General features: G+C 53.9%; 2 long non-coding RNA genes across 3 annotated transcripts; both read left to right on the forward strand.

Annotated features, from left to right (window-relative positions):
* The first annotated feature begins 10,512 nt into the window (after positions 1 to 10,512).
* Positions 10,513 to 13,935, forward strand: LOC131083587 (uncharacterized). The gene is made up of 3 exons (XR_009114458.1): positions 10,513 to 11,461; positions 11,940 to 12,042; positions 12,884 to 13,935. It is a non-coding gene; the product is annotated as an uncharacterized LOC131083587 (long non-coding RNA).
* Positions 13,936 to 14,163: 228 nt separating this feature from the next.
* LOC131083586 (uncharacterized) lies at positions 14,164 to 17,216 on the forward strand. 2 transcript variants are annotated; one of them, XR_009114457.1, is made up of 4 exons: positions 14,164 to 14,438; positions 15,248 to 15,416; positions 16,527 to 16,705; positions 16,882 to 17,216. It is a non-coding gene; the product is annotated as an uncharacterized LOC131083586 (long non-coding RNA). The 2 variants fall into 2 exon arrangements; XR_009114456.1 differs by having other exon boundaries at positions 15,265 to 15,416.
* Positions 17,217 to 24,027: the final 6,811 nt, after the last annotated feature.

Here is a 24,027-nt window from a genome sequence, read left to right on the forward strand (position 1 = left end):
ACAGGACATGGCTAAACAAACCTCACTGGCAGTCTTCTGGTTACACATGGTAGCATGTTATGTCTCATCCAGTGGTGTTTTAACTTATTCTGAAAGCAGAGTTTCCCAGTTAAGCATGGGTGGAGGATGTTTCATGCTTTCTGAACTCAGAGTCTCTCTGTACACATGCACTGAGAGACACAAACACCTGCTTATCTCAGTAAGTCCTCTTCATATTGATACATCCTCTTCATATTGATACATAATCTAATCAAATATCTGGGGGAAATGGCTTGACAACAAAATCTTAAAATCTGCTGGAAGCTACAGAAAATTTTTATTTTCATCCTTTGAAACCACCTTGATATTTAACCATGCAGTGTTTGAGAGAGGCTTTTCTGGGGGGATGACAGAGAGGAAGTTGAATTTCCCTTCATGCACTGAGCACATGGGCACCACAGGTGCAAAAAGCAAGATCCATTCCAGACAGGGAAGGGAAAGGAGGGGGCAGTGAGAAGCATGGAGACAGACCACGTAGGCAAAACAGGAAGTTCCTGCTGAAGAGGAAATGCTTCAATGCTATCTTAAAAACATTTTGCTATGAACCTCCATGCAGCTGTAGAGAGGCGAAAGAAAAGCAGCTTTCTGCAGATTCAGCAGTCTGAAGCTCACACGCTGCCACACACAGGCTGTTGTCCCTTTGTCCCTGTCCCTGTTCGAGCAGCTGGAGAGAGGAACCAGGCTGCCAAGGAGCAGCCTGAACACAGACACTTCCATTTCATGTGTGCCCACTGCTTGTGTCCTTTCAGGTGGTTTCTAGGAGTAGGTGAGGCATGCTAATAATCCTTCAGTATCACGTGCTCTTCTACTTTAGAAGCAGCTTGTCTGGTGACCAGACAGCTACATCATGCAGCATCATTCCCAGTCTATTTTTGGCTGTCAGGATCCCACACCGGGGAATGTGGTTCAGCAGCAACCTCAAAGGCCTCAGCAACACTTCACTTCATCAGCATGTTAGTTTCCCCAGGACTCTCAGAAAGTCTTCTGATATATAGGTTTTAAGAGAAAATTAATCAATGGGATCACATGAACCTCTCTGAACAGTCCCAATTAGAAGTAATGTACTGCTCATCTGCTTTACCTCATTTTAGAGCCTGTGTAACTAGAGAGGAAGCAGACTCCTTTTTAAGGGCTAGGAGAAGGAAAGTGTGAGCAGTAAGAAAAGGCCAGAAGTGTCTACATACAAAACAATGTTTGTATATCAGGTTGTGGTGGCAGGTAAGTCACAGATACCACTAATGCCCTGCATGGTGGCAGCCACACAGCTCCTTCCTTCTGTGAATGACAATCTTTATGCCCTCAGACAGCCTTTCTCTGAGCATTAGAAGGTACTCTCCATGAATGACAGGATGAGAATCAATGAGCACTGTTCCTCCTAATTCTGACATCTCAAGAAATAATTGAAACCTCGTGGACCTCAGTTGTAACTTCCCACTTAGTTTGTTAAATGCCAGGACGCCTCTTGTGCAAAAGCAAGTCAGCCTCTTAAAGCCAATTTAGATAATCCCATGATCCATGGCACAACAAACAGGCAGAATTTCGGAGTACAAAGATAGGCCTTTAGTCAACATCTCTGCAGCTGAAAGACTCTTTGTGTCGTGCACCCAGCATCATCTCTGAGTTTTCTCAGAAGCCAGTGTAAAGAGGCTCCCTCCAGCCTCCGTTCTGTAGAGGCTAAAGCTTTCTTCCCTCCTGTGCAGGGCTCCTCCAGCACAGAGGGCAGCTGCTGCAAGGCTCACACATGCCCAGACACACACGTACACACACACATCATCTACCCAAACTGCTTTTGTTGCTCTGGGGCTTCAGCAAAGCCTGTTATCCATTTTGCTGAGTAGTCTTCTTTTTCTTTCTAATAATGGTGAAAGGCAGTTTTCAGTTCGCTGTCAGTGGTGATCTCAAAATGACAGGCCAGCGAAACATTGCGTAGACCACAAAGGAGTGTTTTCCTTGGCAGCACGCCCAACTCTGTCATATTAATGCTCAGCCAAGAGCTATTGTCCTTGACAAGTGACTCTGCACTGGCAGAACAGGATCCACTGCTAAAGAGTTATTCCCGTGTGCTACACTGCTGGTGACTTCCGAGCTTTTAGGAAGCTAAACCCAGTTATTTATTATTATTTTCCCTAAACCCAGTTATTTATTTCCCAGAGCTATGGGGCAACGATTTGGTATTGGAGAAGAGAACCACTGCCACAAGGTAGCTGCAGAATGGCACTAAAGGCACCCAGTAAGACACCCAGGCCAAACAGAACCAACAAGCAGGCTGGGGGACAGTGAGGAAAGGGCATTCACACTGTGCAAGGGTAGACAGCCAAGGGAGCAGGGCAGGCAGTGCACAGCTGGCTTCTTTAGCAGCTGGCTTAGGGCAGCTAAAAGGGAGGTGCGGCCAGCATGGTGCACAGAACCCCACTCACCTAGGGTGGCCTTGTAGGCAGTTCCTGGAGCCACCTAGAAGGTGTTCCCGTGCTCAAGGAGATATTTGTGTTCCCTATTACTGAGAATGTGGTTAGCTTGAGGTCACGGCATGTTCTAGTCAGATAAATGCAGGAGCTAAAAGGGCATCCATCGCTGCTATGCTGGCTGCTTCTGAGGAGAGAGATCTCAGGGCCTGAAAAGTCAAATGATTCCAGCCTCCACTTATTTGTCTTTCTGGTGCCTTGTCTCATGCACAGGGGAATCTCACCCCTGTCATTTTCATTTTGCTTTTAAGACAGAAGAGGAAAGGACACATTCTTTTCATTCTTTTTCATTCTGTAAATCCTGGAACAGAACACTGTGTGTCTGTTTTATTTAATTGCTGATGTTATTATCTCTTTCTTATTTGGGATATTAGGCAAACCTTCCTTTCCCTAGTGAAATAGCAAGAACACCCACTGCATGTCTAAAGCAAGAATATAAAAGAGAAGCTCCATAAATGATTTTGCTCTGTTTTTGAGACGGAATCTGAAGAGGAGGTTCATGAATGAAGTCTGAACTGTATGGAAATGCATTACACTTGTGGATTTTAAAGAGAAATCTGTGATTGCTGTGCTCTGCCACGGGTAGCTTTTTGGTGTTCTTTACACAGACCTTTTCTCTTTTCATACTTAGACAAGGTTGTGCTTCCTTTCTCATCCCAGGGGATTGCCAGTGAGGTTTGAATAGAGTAATTTCTTTTCCTAAGTTCAGAAAGTGTTACATTTCTTTAGCTGAGTCACCTATGCATGATCGGAGCTTTAAAGACACATATTTGAAAGGTGGCTGGGGATTTGACTACTCAATTAAGTCAAGAGAAACTGAATCTCCCAATCCTCTGAGGTGCTTTGGGAAAATCTCTTGCTAAATGTAGCAGCTTAATGATGATATAAAGATACATAAAGAAATTTTCATCTCTTTTTAGTGAAAAATCAAGGGCTACTTCCACACAGTGAAAACTTGACAGACATTAAAGAACATCACAAACTCCACAGAGGCAAATATTACTCCATTCTTCTGGACTGCAGCTCAGTAGCCCTGTTGTTTCTTTCCTGAAGCATGGCTAAATTATAGGGCTAGGGCAGTATATCTGCTGTACTTTGGGGCTGCCTTCCCAAAGGAAGCATGGAGAATGGCACATCAGAGTTATGCAGCACACTGTTAAGGTACAGGAAGCATTTGTCTGGGTCAGGTGGTTTGATTCAAGTTCACATCTCCGTATTTCCTTTCCTATTCATAAGTAAAGTAACAATTGGCATTAGAACACTGACATGAAAGCTCTCAGAGCACTGAGGGCGCCAGGTACCCCCGGTTCCCTAACCCTCTGCCCATAGGCCCAGCAATCCTACTTTGGTTCAGGCATTGCCTTCTCCTGTAGGTGCTGTGCAGTTGGTTCAGTGTTCTTAGTCCTTGTCCTGGCTGTACTTCAGGGTTTGTCTGACTGCTGTGGAATGGCTGGCGCAGTTTGAGTGCCACAGCTGCCTTCACAAGGCTGCTGTGCCCTGGGCCTGCTCTTTGGCCCCCTGTGCGCTGTGCTCATGCCTGGGGCACACCTGCGGATGGGGAGCTGGACATCCCCACTCAGCTGCTGCCTGTGGATGGGGAGCTGGACACCCCAGCTCCCCTGCTGCTGCTGCTCCTTTGGGCAGGCATGCTGAGTGCTGACCTGCCACCCTCCCTGCAAGGGCTAACAGCAGAGGGCTTCAGTAAAACACTGAGAGCCAGGGTGTCCTGGGCACCAAGTGCCAGGTACCTCTGTATGTACCAACACACTGCACGCCTAGGGTCAGCTCCAAGGCAGGTTTTGATTGCTCCGTAAATTGTCATCACACTTTGGTGACTGCTACATCCAACATGAGTCTGTAATCACTGCAGAGGACTTAGCTGTCCTGTTGCTTCTTACATATTGAAAACTTTTTAGTTCACAGTTCTGTTTGGTGCAATATTTGTTTTTTTTTCACTTAGTCCCTTGATTTATTTCATTTGAAGCTGTACACATGAGCCTGATGAGTCATGTGGTTGAGCAACATGGTGAGAATCAGAGCAATAGCTGGTGGGTTGTTCTGTTTATTGATAGGCTCTATGTCCCTTAGCATGAGCTATAAACAGCAGATGACTTATGGAAAGAAAATTTGTGGAAAATTATGGATATTATCTACGTAAAGGTAGTCTGTGACATTCAGAAAACATGATTTGCACAAATTCTGAAGCTGATACCATAGCAGAGGATTGCAAAACACATCCATCTGGTAGCTCCCTTATGTTCTTCTAGGCCTAATCTGTGAAGTGGTTTGGCTTCAGTGATAATACAATCCAGATGTTAGGCTACAGGGAGCAAAAGTATTTACTAAGCAGAATAATTCTCCTTTTTTTCTCTGATAAATTCACTAGATTCCCCTCACCTTGTGAGAACAGAACACACTATGCTGAACAGTAGCAGGAAGCTCTGCATCTTATTAAAGAGCTCACTTATACAAGTTGCTGACAGGCACCCAGTAATGGCATCAAGCTTTGTTTTTGCCAAGGATTCGAAAGGGGGAATTTGGATTCATTTTACCTCACAGGCCAAAGTTTCTTGAAATCTGGTGTATTCACTAAGCAGGACACAAGCTGGGGTGATTTGCTGTGAGAGAGCATTTGCTGTGAGAGGCTGTCAGCAGTCAAGTGCTTAAGGGATGGGGGGAAGATTTGGGACTTATTTGCTTGGGTAATATTGCAGAATTTATTTGCCTGGAGAATATCATATCTAATTGTTAAGGAAGCTCCTTTTTACCCTGAAGCAGGCTAGCCAGCATGATTCTTCATCTATAATCTTTCTACAGCACTTGGCTTTCACTCTAGATCATTCCATGAGTGCATTCCGTTGATGTTTACGCAGTTGTAAATGCTGTAAGACTGAGTCTGTTCAGGAGTGAAACTGGGTGCTGCATCCTGGTGCCCTGATAATCCAGGTAACTGCTTCTTTGGCAGTGCATTTGCAGCTGGTTCTAAGTGGAGCTTGCTATAGAAAACATGGAAGTATATGGACCTGTGTTGCTGGAAGAACACTGCTCAAAAGACAGCTGTTGGTGAACATTTAGGGGCATAGGCAATAAAGCAGCAGGAGTGGAAGGTTTTTTAAATAGTCTGAGACTTGCTGTAGACCTCTTGGTTTCTGTGCAGCTCAGTGCATACTGCCTTTCATGGCTCTTTTATGAGCATTGTTATCTTGAGTTCTGCGAGCTGAAGTTAATTGCAGTACTGGTAGCCAAAGCTATTGCCCTAATAGGGAATGCACATAGGGAGAAATCCAAATCACACTCAGACTGTGGAAATGATATGTCTATTGCACTAAAACCAACAAGTTGCCCCAGGAAAATGCAGGCAGTGTGTTAATTTATCTTCCCACCTGTTGTCTATAGATTTCAGCCAATTTCTACCCAGTGGTTACTTTTAATCTATTCCCTGTATGGAAGGATTTTTGTCAAGGAAGCCAGACCAGTCACTGATTTTTCAGTGGCTTATTTTGTATTATTAAATCTTGTGCAGAGTTAAATACAGGAGCCCTTGCTACAAGGGAAGATAATAGTTTTACAGACCTGGTCTGTAGAGAACTTAGTGGAGATGGCTTTCAATAAAAAGCATCTGGAAGGATGCCAACATTTAATTGAAAGGCCACCCCATGGAGCAAGGTGAATGCTGTAACAGGAGGGTGTGGATTGAGCCCTGCACTGGCCAGTGTGGCCATCAATGTCTCATCCTGTGACAGCAGTTTTCTGGCCCAAACAGGTACCTGCCCCAGCAAGGCTTTCCTGGCTCCTGCTGGGAATATTTTATGGAATGTTGTGAGGGTCTTCCCAGCTGCGTGCCTGCAAGCAGCCTGCACTTGTAAGGGCTCCACGTGTCCAAAATGTCATGGCTGGTGCCCTGCTGCTCTTTATGTTCAAGAGGAGCTTACAGGACCTGCCAGCAGCACCTTGGGGACACATCAGAGGAACCCAAGTAACATCTGTGCAACCCTGAGCACCCCAGCTCTGCTGGAAAACCACGACTACCAGGAAAACTGTGCTGCCTAGGCAGAGCTGGGAAGGTGATGGAAGTTCCCTAAGCAGCCTTTCATTGAGAAAATGGTTAGACAGGCTTCTACTGCCTGTGTTTCTAGGTAAGTGCTTTGGTTTGGCGTTGATTTAGGAGTCACAGCAGTGCTGATCCCTTTCCTTATCTGGTGTGGTAGGCATGAGCTCTGTAACTGGCTTCTATGGTCAAGGGTGGGCACATGTTGGTGGCAGCAGCTCCCCTGGGAAAGAAACTGGAGCCTGGATCTAGGAGTATTGTGGAGCTTGGCAGGCAGCTGTTTGTCCCATGCAATGCAGTGCCTCGTGTTCCATTCCCAGCATGTTTCTGCTGGGGAGGTGACACCACCTGGTGCCAGCCTGCAGAGCTGCCTCCTTCCCTCCCTGGACACAGGCACCTGCTGAGAGCCTGTGCTGGCAGTGCTCTAAAGCTGGGACAGGGAAATTCAGGCATCAAGGACTCGAGTTTCTCTTAGCAGTGGGCCCATGGCTGGGTGGCAAGGCTGCACGCAGAGTATGGCTTTATGTGTGCTGAGTGCCTTCAGGAAATCCTGACCAGATTTGGCAGCTGGGAGATGAGAAAGCAAGTACTCCTGTGCTCTGCGCCTGGCCTGCTACTTTGTAGAAGGTCATAAGGTCACCAGCAAATGGGAGACAACTGTCTCCTAATCCCAGAGATATAAAATCATGCCAAGGGGTGGGGAGAAAGGGGAAGGGGTGGAAGACTTCATGACTTCTTCTGGCAGCTGTAAAAGATTAAAACAAAATAAAACAAAACAAAACCCAAACAACCAAACCTAAAAGCCCACTAACAAAAACAAACCAAACAAAACAACAAAAAACCCCAAACAAAACCCCCATAACAAAACATCAACAACAACAACAACAGAAAAAACCCCGCAACTCTCATGCCCTCCCACCACAGTAACAGGTATTTCCCTTTTGTGGTGGGCCAGTAGATTTAGGGGTTTTCTGGAACACATTGTTGGAAAGGGCTCCTTTACAGGCTACATCCTTAACTGCTAGAAAAAGCAATCAGTGTAGCAGCAACTTCAATAACAGTGAGGCATAAAATCAGAAACAGACACTCAAGCTTGCTATAAAAACAGGCAATGAAGAAGCTCTGAAAACCATTGTTGTTTCTAGAGAATTTTTGTGAGCATGAACACCCAAGCTGAAGTAGAAGTGACCATGCAGAATCTTCAGCCATGCAGAGGACAGGTCCACATGAGAGAAACAAACACCTGCCCTCATCATCAGCTGGGTCCTGGGGAGCTGCTCTGTGAGCAAAGACAGAATTGTGGGCAGTTTTACTACATTTCCATGGTCTATTGATTTATGTTGGATAGAGCAATGCATTGCCATTTGCTTGCCAGCTTGTTATGACTTCTACCTGCATTTTCACAATCTCTCTGTAAGGTTTGGCATCTCTTTTTGCTCCGATAATAGATATTGGGACAATCTGAAAACTTGTCTTTAAATGTCCAACTGGGTCTCCAGGACTGGTGAAATGCGACTGGCACTTCCTAGCATGAAACAAACACATAAGCAAGCAGAAACAAAATGTCATACTCAGATATCTCTGGATTTCTTGGAGAGGAATCCAAGGTCTAGGCTGTTTGCTGGCAAAACTCAGCTAGAAAATTGGGATTGCAGGCAACTGTACCATTTCAGTGGCTCCAAAGTTATGTCACATTTCTTTACTGCCATACAGCTGCTGTAGGGCTGGTGGTGCTTTCAGAGATGCTTTTACCTTGCAGGCAGCCACAGACTGCATTTGGCAGAATCAGCCTCTGATAATGTTTAAGCACAGACCACAGCATGTGGCAAAAGAACTGTTAGCAACTGCCTGAAGAAAGCCATTAAAATAAGCAGCTGTTTATTCTGATGCTTAATGAGACAGCTGTTAGAGTGTTGCAATTTTGCACTTACTGAAACATTTAAGCGCTCTTCAAGGCAAATGACAGCAAACTGGGGTAATGTAAGTCTTGTGTTTATTTAGAGCTTGCCTTCAGGTGCCTCCTTAGAGCTTGTGCAGCTCAGAAGGGTGCGACTGCCCCAGAGGGAGAACAAGTGGAACCACCCCACAGTAAAGCCTGGGGGGCATTTCTGTCAGGTACTGCAATAACAGCTGTTGTTCTAAACATCAGGTTTTGCTGCTGTTAACCAAAAAATTGATGTGTGGAGGTAGAGATACTTGCTTAAAAAAAAAAAAAAAAAAAACCAAAAAAACCAACACCAAAGTTCTTGGGTTTGGGGGATGAGAGTTGGGTAGAAGATGATTGCAATTAGTTCAATGGAATTCATAATAATGAAAGATGGTGCTCTAGAACGAACCTGCTCAGACTCACCTATTGGAGGGTGGGTGGTTTTTTTTTGTTTTGTGTATTTTTTTTGGGGGGGGGTTTGTTTGTTTGTTTGATTGATTGATTGTTTAGGGGTTGGGGGTTTTCTCTGTTGTTTTTGGGGGTTTTTTTGTTTTGTTTTGGTGGATTTTTTTCTAATTTACTAAAGGACTAAATTTTTTAGGAAGCATGCTAGAGTTAATTGCTTGTTAGAAACTTAAGGTCAGTGGCCCCTGTTATGGTTTAACTGGCTGTGGTTTAAACAGATCCTAGCAAAATGAAGCAGTGCTTTAATTGTGGCTGACGCTTTTAAGTTTAAATGAAGCTTTGTTTCTAAGGTCATTATGGTATACCAAGTGCAATTCTAAGGAAGCTGGGTCCAGGGATATTTTAGATTACCCTGAAAAGATTCTCATTTAGACTACAGGAATAAAAACACATATCTGCCAAAGGGTTTGCCCCAGGCCATCTGAATTTAGCTTCATTATTTTAGCAGAGCCAACTTCCTTAAGGAAATGTGATTCATGATGGAGAGTTTCATTGGAGGATATTTGTAGCTAACATAAAAGCTGCTTATGTACACATGTACATATAATTTGCAGAATATCCAAATAAATCCTGATGCAAGTTTACAGCACTTGGAATAAATGCAGTGATGCCAAACTCCTGAGGGAAGAAGGGGACTTGAATACTTCATCAGTGTGTGAAGTGGGTCTGCAGCATCTGTGCATCATGGGCTTCCTTAAAGAAATTGATGTGGTGTCATCCATGTCATAAGTAATGGTCAAAATTTTAGGACTTAATATGCAGGGATTTGAAATCTTCAAAAACTCAGACAGTGATGACAGAACAGTGTTCCTGCCTTTATCAGCTCATCTCTAAATTCAACATGTCACAAGAAGGTGTGCAGAAACATCTCAACAAAAATTTCCCAAAGCAGTCCGAATAAAATTGTGCTTCATTTCAGATGTGCACCAGCCTTGTTCCCACTGGCCTCTGTAGCGGGTTGGACAGCAGCTAACATTCCTTCTGGGAATGTGCTGACACCTGCTCAGGATGAAGCTGATACACCTAACTTACTGCCTGAAGTAAAAAATACTACACAGAGTAATTACCCCAACAAGTGTGTCAAAAATAGATACTTGGAAATAATACTGTCATGCCAGTATTTCATTGCTTTGAATATTCTGTCACTCCCCCCAGAGTTCTCCTAGCAAGGCAGGCCAGCCCAGGCCCTGCAGTGATCGTGTTTAGCAGCAGCATAAGGAGAAGTGACAGCCACCGTTCCCTCCCACGTTATTCAGTACAGCAACACACCCAAACTGAGCTGGAATACATACACATATTCACTGGATGATGTCTGTATCGCATTAACAAGCTTTGACGCTAATGCTTCACTAGCAGAAACATGACAAGTAGGCTGGTTCGGTGTGCATTCAGCACTGAAAGATTTCTAGCACACACAGTGAGACTTCTGTTGCTGCCTGTCAGCTTTGGCTGTCTCAAATCTCTGCTCAGTCATAGGGGAGGGGCAGGCAGCCTTCCCTCCCTTGGCTGCACGGGGGTCCTGGTGCAGAGACCGATGATTTGTGTACAGGCACGGACATTTAATCCTCAGGACTTTTTCCTTCGGGGTCTCCCTCGGCAGACGCTGCAGAGGAGAGCAGAAACGGGGGCTGTGGCTTTGCCGGGCGGTCGAACGGGGCACCAAAGCCAACGCTCCTGACGCTGCAGAGCTTGCAGAGAGTTTGGAGCGGGGGAAGTCGTTGCCCTCTCGTACATGGCAACCCGACCTAATCACCGCAGCTCAGCATCACCGAGATGAAGCGGCGAGCGCATCGGTTTTAACAGCACTAAAACCCGCCCGAGCCGGGGTGTCTCGGAGCGGCGGCACCGCGGGTGGGAGGGCGCGCCCAAGGCGGACGGGCCCCTCCCACCGGGAGCAGGTGCTCGGCAGCGAGCCGGCCGGGATGGACGGGAGCCGGGAGAGAAGAACGGGAGCCGGGAGCGAAAGGAAAGGAGCCGGCCGCGAAGAACGGGAGCCGGGAGCGAAGGAAGGGAGGCGGCAGCGAAGGAAAGGAGCCGGGAGCGAAGGAAGGAAGGGAGAGAGCCGGCAGCGGACACGCGTCCTTGGGCGGCGAAGCGGGGCTGCGCGGGGCAGGGAGCGCTCGGGTCAGACAGCGGCTCCCCGGGCGCGGCGTGGCCAGCGGGACGGTCCTGCCGCGCTTCGGGGACTGAAATAAAGCTCAGGCTCGTGTCAGCCAGGGAGCCCTCGGTCACAGGCACCTTTGCGTTTGCAGAGCTTGGGGGAGCTGATGCAGACCTGGCTGACAGCTGACGGCACGCCCGGCTAGAAGATGCTTTTCAGCTCTCCGACAGGCTGGGACAAGGGGAAACAGACACCGCACACGGCCACTGGGCCCTGGCAGCTCCTTCCCAGCCTGCGCTTTCTGACTGCCAGAGATTTAGGGACTGCCTGTCTCAGAGAATGGTCAGAGAAACAGAGGTTTCCTGTGACTGGGTGCAACACACCACCTCGGCAAGATGGTAAAATCACTCCGGTTTCAGGTAACCAAGTCCGTATTGAGATTTTTTTAACGCCAACGGCAGCTTCTTGCCAACAAGTTCTTAATATCTCCCAGCACCATATCCATCAGCCCAAACTGGTCCACAGCTACAGCTGTCATTAGAAAGGTGAATTTCTGCTTTGTAGTGCCCTGCAATGAGCACTGCAGTGAGGACGGTGATGCTCCAGCAGATGCTCAGGCATCAGCCTCCTTACCCGTGGCAGGGATGTGGCCCTGCTTCCAGCTGGACTTTGGGGCTGAGCCAGAGAGAACCACCCAAGTCTCAGCTACACAGAATACTAAATGTGCACAGCTGGAATTAAAGCACTTGCACCCTCCAGGACTAAGTGGCTGTCCCTCAATCACATGACTGAGGGCCAGAATTGTGATATGTTCTCTTCCAGGGCCAGAATTGTGATACGTTCTTGTCCAGGGCTGGAATTGTGATATGTTCTCTCCTGTTTCTGATTTCTTTGCAGGCTGTGGAGATGCCCATACAGCCCTGGCACAGCCACGCCAAGTTCCTTTCTGCTGTGCTGGCTGGGAAGCTGTCCGACAGAGCCAGGGGTGCTCCGGCAGCTGGTGAGTGGCTTCCTGGAGATGTGCAGGGCACACAGTCCTTCACACAGGACTTCTTCCCTTGGGCTCCGAGCTTCCACTCTCAGTTGTTGCAGTGAGCCGTAGGCAGCTGCTGTGGACAGCAGGGCTTTGTCAGCCACATTTCTTCCTCTGTCTGTGACACTGCCACTGCCAGGACAAGCCCGTGACCGAGGCAGGAGCTGACCCACACAGACGTCCCACTTGCTCCCCATTTCCTGGGTGGGTGCCCACTCCTCCTTATCTCCTGGAGGAACAGATTGCTCTGGATTAGCTCCATTTTTTCCAGAAAACCTTTGATCCTCCAGGAGGAAGGTTATGCCCAGCTCATAATTGTTGCCTGGTGGGGCCGTGCTTCCCACGTCTCCACGATGCCAGGTGCCCTGCCTGCCCCTCTGTCCTGGTGCCCGCTGCAGAAGGCTCCTTGCAGGCAGCCCTGGCACGCTGCCCTCCCTGTGAAGCTGGCACAGCCCAGGGCACTGTGATGTGGGAAACTCAGACCTGCCAGTTTGGTCTGTGCTTGCCGGGACATTTGGGTTTTCCTCCAGCCTTTTTTTATTTTGGTTTGGGTTTGTCTGTTTGCTTGTATTTCTAGGTTTGTTAGTGTTAGCTTGGTGATTGCTTTAGCTCCTGTTGCAGTTTCTGCAGTGCAGGTCCCTAGGGGATCCCCACTCTGGGAGTTTAAGGGATGAGGTCCATCCCTGTGTCCCCAGATGTGCTGTGGTCAAGCTCCCTCACCCCCGGGGCGTGACGGTGAGGCTTTGCCTGGGGTAACTCTTGCCCCCACAAGATGGAACCACCCCGCTGTGACGGTTCTTGCTCCCAGCCCCTGACGACCGTCTCAGAGGGAGACTTGTTCCCGAGGCTTTTTCCAAGGCTTGTGCCCGGCTGACGCTCCATTCCCGGAGCAGCAGGGAAGAGCAGTGATGCATCTCATAAGGAACCGTGAGTGAACCGAGCACGGCAGAACCGAACCGAATTCAGCCGAACCGAGCTTGGCCGAACCCGGCAAGTGGCACCGAGTTCGGCCGAACCCGGCCTGCTGCTCTCGTGCCCGCTAATTAGCGCGAGTGCGGTCACAGCCTAATGAGCTCCTGCCCGACCCCGCTCTGCCGTCCGTGCCCGTGCCATGGCCGGGCCGCCCGCGGGACGCGGCAGCAGGAGAGCTCCGAGCTGGGCGAGTTTAACGTGAGGCGGCGCCGCTTTCCCGCCCTCAGGGAGCCGAGCCGAACAGAGCCGAACGGAGAGAGCGACTCCGAATTCGGCCGAACCGAGCCGAGTTCTGCCGAAGGCACGAGCAGCTCCGAATTGGGCCGAACTGAGCCGAGTTCTGCCGAAAGCACGAGCAGCTCCGAGTTGGGCCGAACCGAACCGAGTTGAGCCGAACCAAAACAAGCTAAGCCGAAGGCAGCGAGTGGCTCCGACTTCAGCCGAACCGAGCCGAATCTAACCGAAAACAAAGCTTACGGGTCAGGGATGGTTTGTTGAGGAATGCAGTAAAGGGAGGGACGTGAGAGAAGTAGGGAAGATGGAGGGTAAAGGGGAGCCAAGGCAGTTTTGGGGTAAGAAGTTCAGCAGGCTGAGACAGCACAGGGAGGGCAAGAGGCAAACAGAGGCAGGGAAATCAACAGGGAAAATGCTTTGATCCAAAAATCCATCACAGGCGCTCATTAACGAGCACGAGAGCAGGAGGCTGGGTTCGGCCGAGCTCGATTCGATTCGGCTGAGTTCGGCTGAGCTTCGGACCACGAACTGGTCTGGTGTGAAATGCGGCTCGGCTGCCCCCTCTCCACGCCGGGCCTCTGACAGCAGCGGCCGTTCGGGAACGGGGAAGAGCTGGGATCGCTTCTCACCGGGAATGATCAGGGACCAAACCTGACTGCCGTGTGGGTGACACGGGTCCCGTTCCGGGAGCGGGCAGGGCCCTACAGGCACACAGGGAGCCGTAGCTCGGGAAGCGCCGCCGTGGGGCCGCAGCACCGGCTCGGCTGCGTTGGGATGCGCTCGGGGGCCGCTGCCTGCAGTACCGGGGCGCGTCCCGCAGGGGGCGCCTCGGCCGGGGCTGCGGGGCGGGGCCGGGGCGGAGCGCCGGGGGCGAGCCCCGCCCGGGGCCGGAGCCGTGCGCGGCCCGCGGCCTTTTCTGGGAGGGCGGCGGGGCCCTGGCGGGGCTGTGGTTTGGCAGCGCCTCGGGGAGACGGGCACGGTCCCCGCGGCCGTGACTGGGCTGTAACGGGGAGCCGGACGCTGCCCGGCCGTGAGGTCGGGGCTGGCTGCTGGCAAAGGGGCCGGGGTCCCCGCCCTTTCCGGGCTGCGCTGTGCGCTTGGGGAGACCTTTGGGTGTCTGCGGGCATGGACGAGGCGTTCCGGAGCTCGGGCCCAGGGTGAGTACGTGCTCTCCCACCTCGGGGCTGTCCCGAACTGCGGTTCCCAGCCGGGGGCAGGAGCAGCCGTGCCGGGGCTGTGCCGGGAGCTCAGGGCTGCCCCGGCCTGGGGCCCATCCCGCGGCAAAGTGTGACATGGCAGAGAAGGGAGTCAAGGGTGCTCTGGAACTTGGAACCTACACCAGTGTTTTCCAAACGTACTCGCAGGGGTTCAGCTGCGAGGAAGCTGCAGAGAAGGCTGCCCGGCGCTGCTCCCAAAATGGACCCTCCCCGAATGGGGTCTCGCAGAGGATGGCGCAATTGCAGCCACCGGGTCATTGCTGTGAAATTCGGTCAGTCTGGGGAAGGCTTTCCTGACTGTCCCTGTCTCCGAGCCAGCTGTGCCTTGTCCAGAGGCCCTGCCTGGGCAGCCCGGCTCGGCACAGCTGGGTCCCTGCTCCCACGCTCACCGGAGGGAGGCAGAGCCACCAAAAGAAGGGGCAGATGGGGCCTGCAGCCACGGCAGGAGGAGGGAGAGGAGGCAAAGCCTCTGCACCCGCCCTGGGCCCAGGAGAAGCTGCTGAGAGGCAGCGGGGGCTCGTGTTTGTCCAGAAAGCTCAGGAGCTCCAGGGAGGCTCAGGGGGGTGCCCCGGGGAAAGGAAAGGGGGCAGGTGAGGGTGCACAGGGGTCGGCTGCAGTCCTTAGAAGCAGGGTCTGCTTTCACCACTGCGTTGTGCTGCCTGCAGGGACCTGTGGTGTGCATTGGGAGCTCCTGCTGGGGCAACAGCTTTGTCTTCCAATGGGCAAAGCTGCAGCCTCTTCCTCACCAGGGACTGCCTCCACACAGGAAGCAGCACAGGGGACTGGCCGAGGGGCTCAGCCTGGGCACGGCCCCAGCAGGAGCAGCCCTGGGCACACTGGCACAGGAGGATGAGCCCAGGTGAGGAGCACGGCCCCAGCGTGGCACCAAGAGAGGCTGGCACAGGAGGATGAGGCCAGGTGAGTGCTCTGACCTGGGGAAGGTTGCGGGATCAGGCAGGAAGGAAGGAATGCCCCGATGCACGTGACCTGAGGAAGTTGTGCCGGGCTATGGCTGAGGGGAACGCGCTGTGCTGGTTCTGGTGCTGGCCCTGCCGGGGACCCCTTTGGGGCTGGCAGCAGGCTGCAGCAGGGCCAGGGTCACGGCTGTGCCTCTGCACTGGGCTTGGCTGTTCCTTGGGAAGAACATGGTTGTGCTGTGATTTCTGGTTGTGTGGCCTGTCCTGTCCTGCCGTGGTTTGGGGCTGCACTGGCAGTGCTCCTGGACAGGGCCCTGGCTGCAGGGGGGCTGGGACAGGAACTGGGGCTGGGATTCAGCTGTGCCTGACAATGGTGGGAGCCGTCACTGCGAAGGGAGCTGGGAGAAGGGGCTGCACCAGAGCTGCCCGGGGGTGGCTTCTCCTCACACCATCAGCAGCCATCAGGGCTGCTGCTGCTTTGGCTTCTGGTCCCAGACGGGCTGGGGACGATCCTGCCCCGCTCCCCCTCCCGGGGGGCTTCTGGTTGTTCTGGGCCCCTCGTGGCCGGTGGCATTTGCTCCTTAGTGCTGGCCTTGGCTCGGCGTTGTTTGAGGGACGTGCCCTGTGGCGTGTTCAGGCTGGGATCAGGGTTGTGCTGTGCCTGGCCTAGTGGTGTTTGTCAGGATGGGCAGCACAGTCTGTGGCTCCCCAGTCCTGCTCTGGGGCAGGGTGAGAGTGGCTGGGGGAAGGTGCTGGGCCAGGCCAGGCTCAGCCCCAGTGTTGTTTGGTGGCTGGTTCCCACAGTGCCCCTCACTGAGCAGAGGGCTTGCAGCAATCTGTGCCTCCTCCTCTGCTCCTCTGGGCAGAAACGTGCATTTTTGGGGCTGAGCCCTGAGCTCTCCCGTTGAGATTTCTGCCTCCCTGTCCCTGTCTATGCCCAAAGCAGGGGCAGCAGGGAGGGAGGGGCTGCCCCTGCCTGGGAGGGGGGACAGGCATCTCGTGTGGGGCTGTGCTGTGCACCCCGGGGGTGCTGACTGACCCCCTTTGTGCACAGACAGGAGACGCTGCTGCACCACGTCCCTGCAGAGCCCCCCCTCCCTTCTGCTCTCAGGGGTGGGACTGGGAGCCACCTCCGTGCAGACAGAGAGCGGCCCCTGGTCTGGCTTCACTCCCCGAGGGAAGAGGCTGCTCAGAGCTCCTGATCAGGGACATCCACGCCTGCGCCTGGCTGGGAATCCGGGGTGCACCAGTTCCAGACCCAGCCACGAGAGGTTCCTGCTGCAGCTGCAGGTGAGCTCAGCTCTCCCTCAGGGACGCCTGTGCCTGTGACAGCTCCAGCTGATGGACACCGGACGAGAGCTGTTCCTGGTGCTCACAGCTCCTGCTGATGGACCCCTGCTGACTTATTGCTCAGGATATCTGAGGGCCCAGGTGATGTCTGTTCCTTCTGCTTGTTTCACTTGCAGGTGTTACCCAGTGCAGCTTGCTGAACCTCCAGCTCTGGCTGTGGCGTGTTCTTCATTCCAGCTCTGGAACTGAGATGCTGCAGTTGATGGCTGCTCCAGTTCCTTCCAGCTCTGCCTTAATAACTGCTGCTTTTTGTTACAAGCCACTTTAAAGCTCCAGCTAATTGCAGTTATCTGGGCTTTTGGCCAAGTTGTCCATGACTCACTGTCATCAATTACATATAACTATTAACTTTGTTATAACTGTTAACTATTTATTGTCATAAAGTTATTGTTTAAATAGAAGTCATAACTGTTGTAGTGGTTGTGCACAATAAACAGTTGGACGTGGAAAAGGGGCTGAAAAGTGCTTTTCTTTCCTGAGACTGTCTCAGACCCCTGAAACAGCCTGGGCCGTGCCGGTGTCCCTACATTTGGGGACCAAGGTGACCGGACCCCTCCTCCAGAGAAGGAGCCTCATCCCCAGCCCTCCCCCCCAAAGGCCCTCCCCAGCCTCTGCACTGGGGGCTGAAAGCAGCCAGCGGAGCTGCTGTTTCCAGGTTTCTGGGAAGTGCCCCTTGGTCATTTTTCTGAGTCCCAGAAACACTGGACTAGACCTGCATTTTCAAGAAAAGAAAATGCAAGACTTACTTTACTTTTTCTGAGCTTCACAAACATTGGGCTGTGCTTCTGGGACCCAAAATCATCCCCCTTGGTTTCAAGGCCCAAAAAATGCAATATTTAGTCTCTGTTCTCATAAGGTGAAAACAAGACTAAATTTTTGCCTTTAGACCCAAACCCACTGGATTTAGTCTCTGTTTCCCACTGTGAAAAATGCAGGACTTTGTCCCTTTCTGAGCTCCAAACCTGACCCCCTCAGCATGTTCCAAGCACCCAAAACACCGCACGGGGCAGTCAAGAGCCAGCACTGCAGCTCTGTTTGTGACCCCGTGTGTGATGTAGCAGCGGGCAGCTGGAAGGGTATTGCCCACCCCTACCCTATATCCAGTTTATGGGAAGTGCTTGGCACCTGGGATGGAGGCACCCTCCGTGCCCGGTCCTGTGTCTCTGCGGGGCAGCGCTGGCAGATGTGGGGAATCGCTGTATTCAGGCTTATTTCAGCTGCAACACCTCCCACGCCGCCCGGGAACACAGCCCGGCCGGGTACACCCGCTCTCAGGGGAACATCCCTCCTGGAACAGCCCGCACTGCTCCAGGCCCACCATGGCCCCGACGCCCCAAAAACGAGGAGCCTCCCGCCTGTCCCCCACCCTCTGCCAGAGGGGAGCGCCGGGCCCCGCCGGCCCGAGCACCGGGGTGGGACTGTCCCCGCTGCCCCTCGGCCCCGGAACTCCCTGCCCGACCCGTGGCAGCTTCTGTCCCCACCGGCCCGGGGAGGCTCGGGCCGCGGAGTGCCTCTGCCCCGGCCCCGGCAAGGCCCCCGGCCCCGGCTCTCAGTCGGGACCCCCGGCTGATACCGACAAGAGCTGAACCAGAACCGCCAGTCCCGTTCCCGGCCCCGCCTTGGAGCCCCGGGCTCCGCGCCCGGAGCGGCCCCGGTTCGGCCCAGCTGCGAGGAGCGGGGCCGCGAGCGATCCCGCAAGGGGGGGGCGGGCTCGGGGCGGGGCCAGATTGCACAAGGGGCGGGGCCTGACAGAACATGGGGCGGTGCCAGGCATCGCAGGGGGCGGTGTCAGGGGCGGTGCCTGACAGAACATGGGGCGGGGCCATAGGCGGGACCGGGCGGCAGAGGGGGCGGTGCCTGATAGAACATGGGGCGGTACCAGGCATCGCAGGGGGCGGTAGCAGGGGCGGTAGCAGGGGCGGGGCCATGTGGCACAAAGGACGGAACCAGGGGCGGGGCCAGCTCAGGTGCGCGGGGCCCCAGGGCGGCTGCGCGGGGCGGGGCCCAGGCGATTTAGACCCCGGAAATCACCTCGGCCGCCATTTGCTCACTCAGAGCACGGTGCGGACGGAGCTCCCTGTGCGGGCTCCGCAGGTAAGGCGCGGAGGCTTCGGCCTCCCCTTCTGTCCCTCTACCCCTGCTTCCTTCTCCGCGTATTCCCTTTCTTTCTCCCCCTCTCCTCCCAAACCCGACCCCCCCACTCCTTCCCGTCCTGTCCCTTCCCCGCTACTCCCTCCTATTCCTCCCCTCTCCACCGTCGCTCTTCTGCCCCCCTCGGCCTTTCCCTTCCTCTCCCGTTTCCCTCCTCACTCCGACCCCTCTCCCTCCCCGTCCTCACTCACCACCCCCATCTCTCCTGTCTCCCCGTCCTCCCCTCTCCTCCTTCCCTCGCAGCCGCGGGGCTCGGGGTGCCGGGCAATAATAAAGCCCTGAGGGCCGGAGCCCGGCGCCCCCGCTCTCGCTGGGGTCCGCACACGGGGCCGGAGCCGCTCTGCGAGTCCCCCTATTGCAGTGCAACACAGTGTTGGAAAAGAAATGAAATTTAGCAAAATATTTAATTATAGCGAGTTGTGTGTGAACTGGTTTGTTAAAAAGTAGTTTTGTAGCCGTTGAAAAGTGTGTTGAGTTTTGTGTGTAACCTAGCAGGTAGTCTTAGGGATTTAATAAATAAGTAAACTAGTGCAGGAAAGTAAGAATGCTAACCTGTCTGGAGGCAGCATACAATGCTCTTAGAATAAGATAAGCAGAGGATTAATGATCTTGTTTGTGAACCAAGGAATGTATCATAAGGGGTCTGTGACCAGGCAAGGGGAACGGGAAACTGTTTCTTGGAGACTTTGTTGTGAATCGCATGTATAAGAGGGAAGCACCCATACGTGAATTTGGGGGCTCGGACTTTGGGACGTGAGTCCCCCAGTTCCCCGGGCCCTTAATAAAGCACCCACAAAACTTATCCGAGTTTTGTGTCATTTATCAATCGGGCAACACAGCGCCCCACACCGCCGGGGCTCCGGCTGTTCCTACATCACACTGGGGGCGTCCTGGGGTGGGGGGTCCGAGTAACAGGGGCCCCTCACTAGGAGGGGGTCCCTGGGGGGGGTCGGGTAGGGCCCCCTCCGGAGGAGGTGTTCTGGGGAGGGGCGGGGCCTGGGGGGGTAGCTCCCCATCCAGGCCCCGCCCCCTCCCCCGTACCGCTCCTCCGGACGGGGCCCCGGGGCAGGGAGGGGGGCGCGTCACTCTTCAGTGTGAATGCACATTAAAAAAAAAAAGCCCGACACACGACGGTCCCCTGGGGTCCTCCCTCCTCTTCCCCCGGTCCTGAGGACGGGGTCCCCGGGAGGGGGCCCGGCGGGGCCCCGTCCGGGGGAGGGGCCTGGAGGGCGAGCTACTCCCCGGCCCCGCCCGCCCGCCCGCCCATAAATCCGGACGGATCCGCGCCTGTCCCGCTTTCTGCGGGGGATGCTCGGCTCGGGATGCAGTGGGAGCGTCGGTCGGCGCGCTGTGCGGAGAGCCGGATCGGGGGCTGGTGCTGCTCCTACCCGGGGTCCAAGACGCTCAGGTAGGACCAGGATCTGGGCCCGGGGATTCGGGTCCTGGTCCTGCCGGTATTTCCTGTGGGAGCCAGACTGAGCCGCTTCTTCCTCGGCGGGCAGGGTGCGGGTGCTGGGGCTGGAGGATCAAGGTGGGATTGGGGCTGGGATTGGGACCGGCATCGCCCCGGGCGGCAAAAGCCACTCCGGGACAGGCGCTGCCGCTCCGGCTGCGGCGAGCGCAGGGCTTGGTCCTGCCGGGGCTCCGGCTGCGGCAACAGGGAGCCCGTACTGTGCTACCATGCCCGCCAGAAGGATGACGCTTCCTGGGAGCAGCCTCTGGATCGCGGCTGGAAGCGGGAAGGACACGGACACCGCCCGTACCGGCCCCGGGACCCCATCGGTATCGCCGCTCACTCGGCGCCGCCCCGCAGTTCCCCCGGCCCGGTAACCCCGGGGAACACCGAGCCCCCCCCGGCCCGGTAACCCCACGAGCACCGCGCTCCCCTGCGAGCCACAGCGCCCGCAGCCCCTTCTCCGTGCCCGCACCCCCGGGGCTGCAGCGCCCCGGCCGGGAGCAGCCGCTCTGGGACGGCCGCTGGGGCCGAGGCGTTGCTGCTCCTGCTCCTGCTCCCATTGTGCCTGGTGTGGGACTGGAGCCCCAGGGAAACGCTAGGGAAAAAAACCCCAGTGTTAAAAACCCAGTGACAATTGTTTGTTCTTTATTTCCAGAGCCGTGAGGATCACCAAGTCAAATGCTGAGAAGTGACCGGCCCAGCTGCACATCGAACACAGAATTTTGCTCTTCTCAGCACCCTGCTCCAATCACCTGAGCCAATCCCAGGGTTGTTCCAAAGGTCCTGTGTGGGATGGGAATGACTGCTGCCAGTAAGAGACCTCCTCTACAAATGCAGCTCCTTCCCTTCTGTGAATGCTGCTTTACACACCAGCCCCTGCAATGGCTGTAGGGCAGAACTGGCTGGCACTCAGCATGTCAGCACCAAACTCTTCCCCATGACCCTCATTCTTCTGCCCTTTCCAGGACTTACCCAGCAGCTGTAAATGTGCTCACACAATGTCCCTTTGTTTCCCCAGGAAGAAGCGAACAAGACAAGTCCTGAGGGTTACCCTGCCCGTGGGGAAGTTCCTCCGGAGAGTGGCAGGGGGCGTTTCCTGCAGGTGAGCGTTGCCAGCTCAAAGTGACGGTGGCTGCTGAGGCCGGGGCTGTTTCTGGGCCCAGAGGCCTCGGTGTCTCCTGCTCGCTGCCAGCCGTGCTCCTTGGTGCTCCCTCAGGGTGTCCCAGCGGGCTGGGAGCGCAGGGCAGGAGGAGCCAGAAGCTCCTGAAGGCAGCAGCCCCTCGTGTCTGTGGGATCTGCAGGAGGAGCTGTGCCTGCACCGTGGCTCCTGGGCCAGGGGCTGCTCTGAGCAGGCACGTGGAAATGCTCCAGCCCACACAGAGCACCAAGAGCCCAGGAGGAGCCCAAGGAGCAGCTGGCATTACCTGGGAATGGAGGCACGGCCCGTTTGCACAGGGGCTCACGCAGCAATTCCCGGTTCAGAGCTCCCCCACAGCTGCCAGCTATGTCCCAGGCACCCCAAATCCCTTCCCTCCTGCCCAGCCTGAGGCCACCATCCATCAGCAGCACTGAAGCCAAGGCAATCTTTCCCCACAGACATTAAATCCCAGGCAGTAGCCCTCAGAGATACCTGGAAATCAGTGGGATGGAGTTTGGAGTTTTTCAGGATCCAGCTGCAAGTGCACAAGTGGTGGAAAGCTTTCACAGGTAGGTCCCACTGGAGGTGTGCTGAAGACAGAGATGTGCATCCCTTTCCTGAGGGAAAAGAATCTGTAGAGGCCACTGCTGAGGCTCTGAAAGGAGCTGAGCTTCTGCAGGGAGAGATGTCCCCCCCTGGGCACAGGGGCTGCCCCAGCACAGGCTGGGAGCACATCTGGCCACTGCCTTCTCCTGCTTTAGACACCAACTGGATGTTCTCCATCCTGGAGCTCAGGGGCTGAAATCAGCTCAGTTCCAGGCAGCTCTGTCCAGTGCCCCCAGGGACACCATTGGGGTGAGGGTTATAAACAGCCAGTTCTATGGAATGTAACCCTGTCCTTGTCCCTGTGCTGCTGCTGAGCTTCCTTGGAAGCTCTGCTGGCTCCTGACACAGCTGCTGTCCAAGGCAGCAGCTCTGCATGGGAATGCTCACACTCCATGGGGCACTGGGAGGTTACTGCAGTGGGAATGGAGCAGGGAATTTGGGGCTCTGGGTATAATTCATCAGAACTAGCACAGCTGACAGGGAACCCCAAATCTGGGCACCACACAGAGAACAATCTTTGTCCTGCCCTGTCAGCTCAACCCCCTGGGCTGGGAAGTTTTGGGAATTAAATGTATGGAATTATACAAATCACAGCAAGTGGCATCACCCAGAGGGACAATCCAGGTCCTAGACAATTCCTCCACAATCCCCTATGGGGGAAAACACCCTGTGCCTGCCAGGAGCTCTGACTGCTTTTCCTACCAGCTCCTGAGCAGTGTCAGGGCCACCATGAGGGCTTTAAAACCCAAATAAACCCCATATCCCACACAGTGATAATCCAAATAAAGAAATGCATTCTTGTCATCAAAGCTCAAAACTGTGTTAGGAGTTCTGACAACAAGTTAATGGAATTCCCAGCAATCTCATCAATGCTCCTGGTTTCATTTTTATGTAGTTTTAATCCCTCAGTGGGCAGCCTGTACAACTTATCCTGGGATGTAGAGGTTGAGCAGGGCTGGCTTTGGATTGACCTTCACCTCTGGCCCCAGCCTGTGCAAACACACCTTGTGCCAGGGTGGGTGAGCTCATCACCTCAGCTTTTCCCTCCTAAATATCCCCTACTTATTTCCCTGTAGATTAACTCAGACTTTGCCCCAAACCATCCACTCCTCACCTCCATGTGGCCTCCAGGTGTCCATTCTGCTCCTCACAGGTGCCCTGGTGACACCATGTTGGTCCCTTTGCCCTTCTCCAGCCCGAGGCTGCTCCTCTGCTCGCTCTCTCCAGCCTCATCCCACAGGGATCCTCTTGTCCCTTCCCTGCTGGTGCTGCCAAGGAAGGAGCACACAGTGAGTCCCAGGGCTGCCCCCTCAGCCCTGGAGAGTCCTGGCTGTGGGCCCTCGGATTTCCCAGGGGAATTGTCTGCTGGGCTCCCTTCAATGACCTCAGCAATTCCCTCACAAATGCCACCTCACTCCCCCTGACATCCCCTCACATTCCATTTTCCCACACAAACAGTTCTTGTATCCTCTCTAGGTTACACCAGGCTTTCAGCTACATGAATGGCATCATCTGTGCCCACTGCTCGTTATTCACCCAACCAAAATCAAGAGCAAATGTTGGTTGGGCTTTAAGAACTTGAAATAACTTTAAATCAAAATAAATCACCTTTTTCTTCTGTGTTTTTTTTCCTTTCTGATGCTGGACTTAGCTCTGAGGATGTGTGCTGAGCTCTGGGTGGAGGGGCCTGTCAGGCTGAATGGCTGAGTTTGTGTTCTTCTCACTGGGGCATCAGAAATTGCCCCAGTCCCTTTCCCAGGCTGTTCCCAGGCTGTGCTCAGGCTGTGGCAGCACAGGCAGATGCAGCTCTCAGCACTCCCTGCTCCAAACACAACTCTGGCCTCCATTGCAATCTGTCTCTGCTGGGAGGTTTTCTCCTAGAGAAATCAAAGAATTGCTCATGGCACTTTG

The sequence above is a fragment of the Melospiza georgiana genome, chromosome 5 (assembly GCF_028018845.1).
Source record: "Melospiza georgiana isolate bMelGeo1 chromosome 5, bMelGeo1.pri, whole genome shotgun sequence".
NCBI lineage: Eukaryota > Metazoa > Chordata > Aves > Passeriformes > Passerellidae > Melospiza > Melospiza georgiana.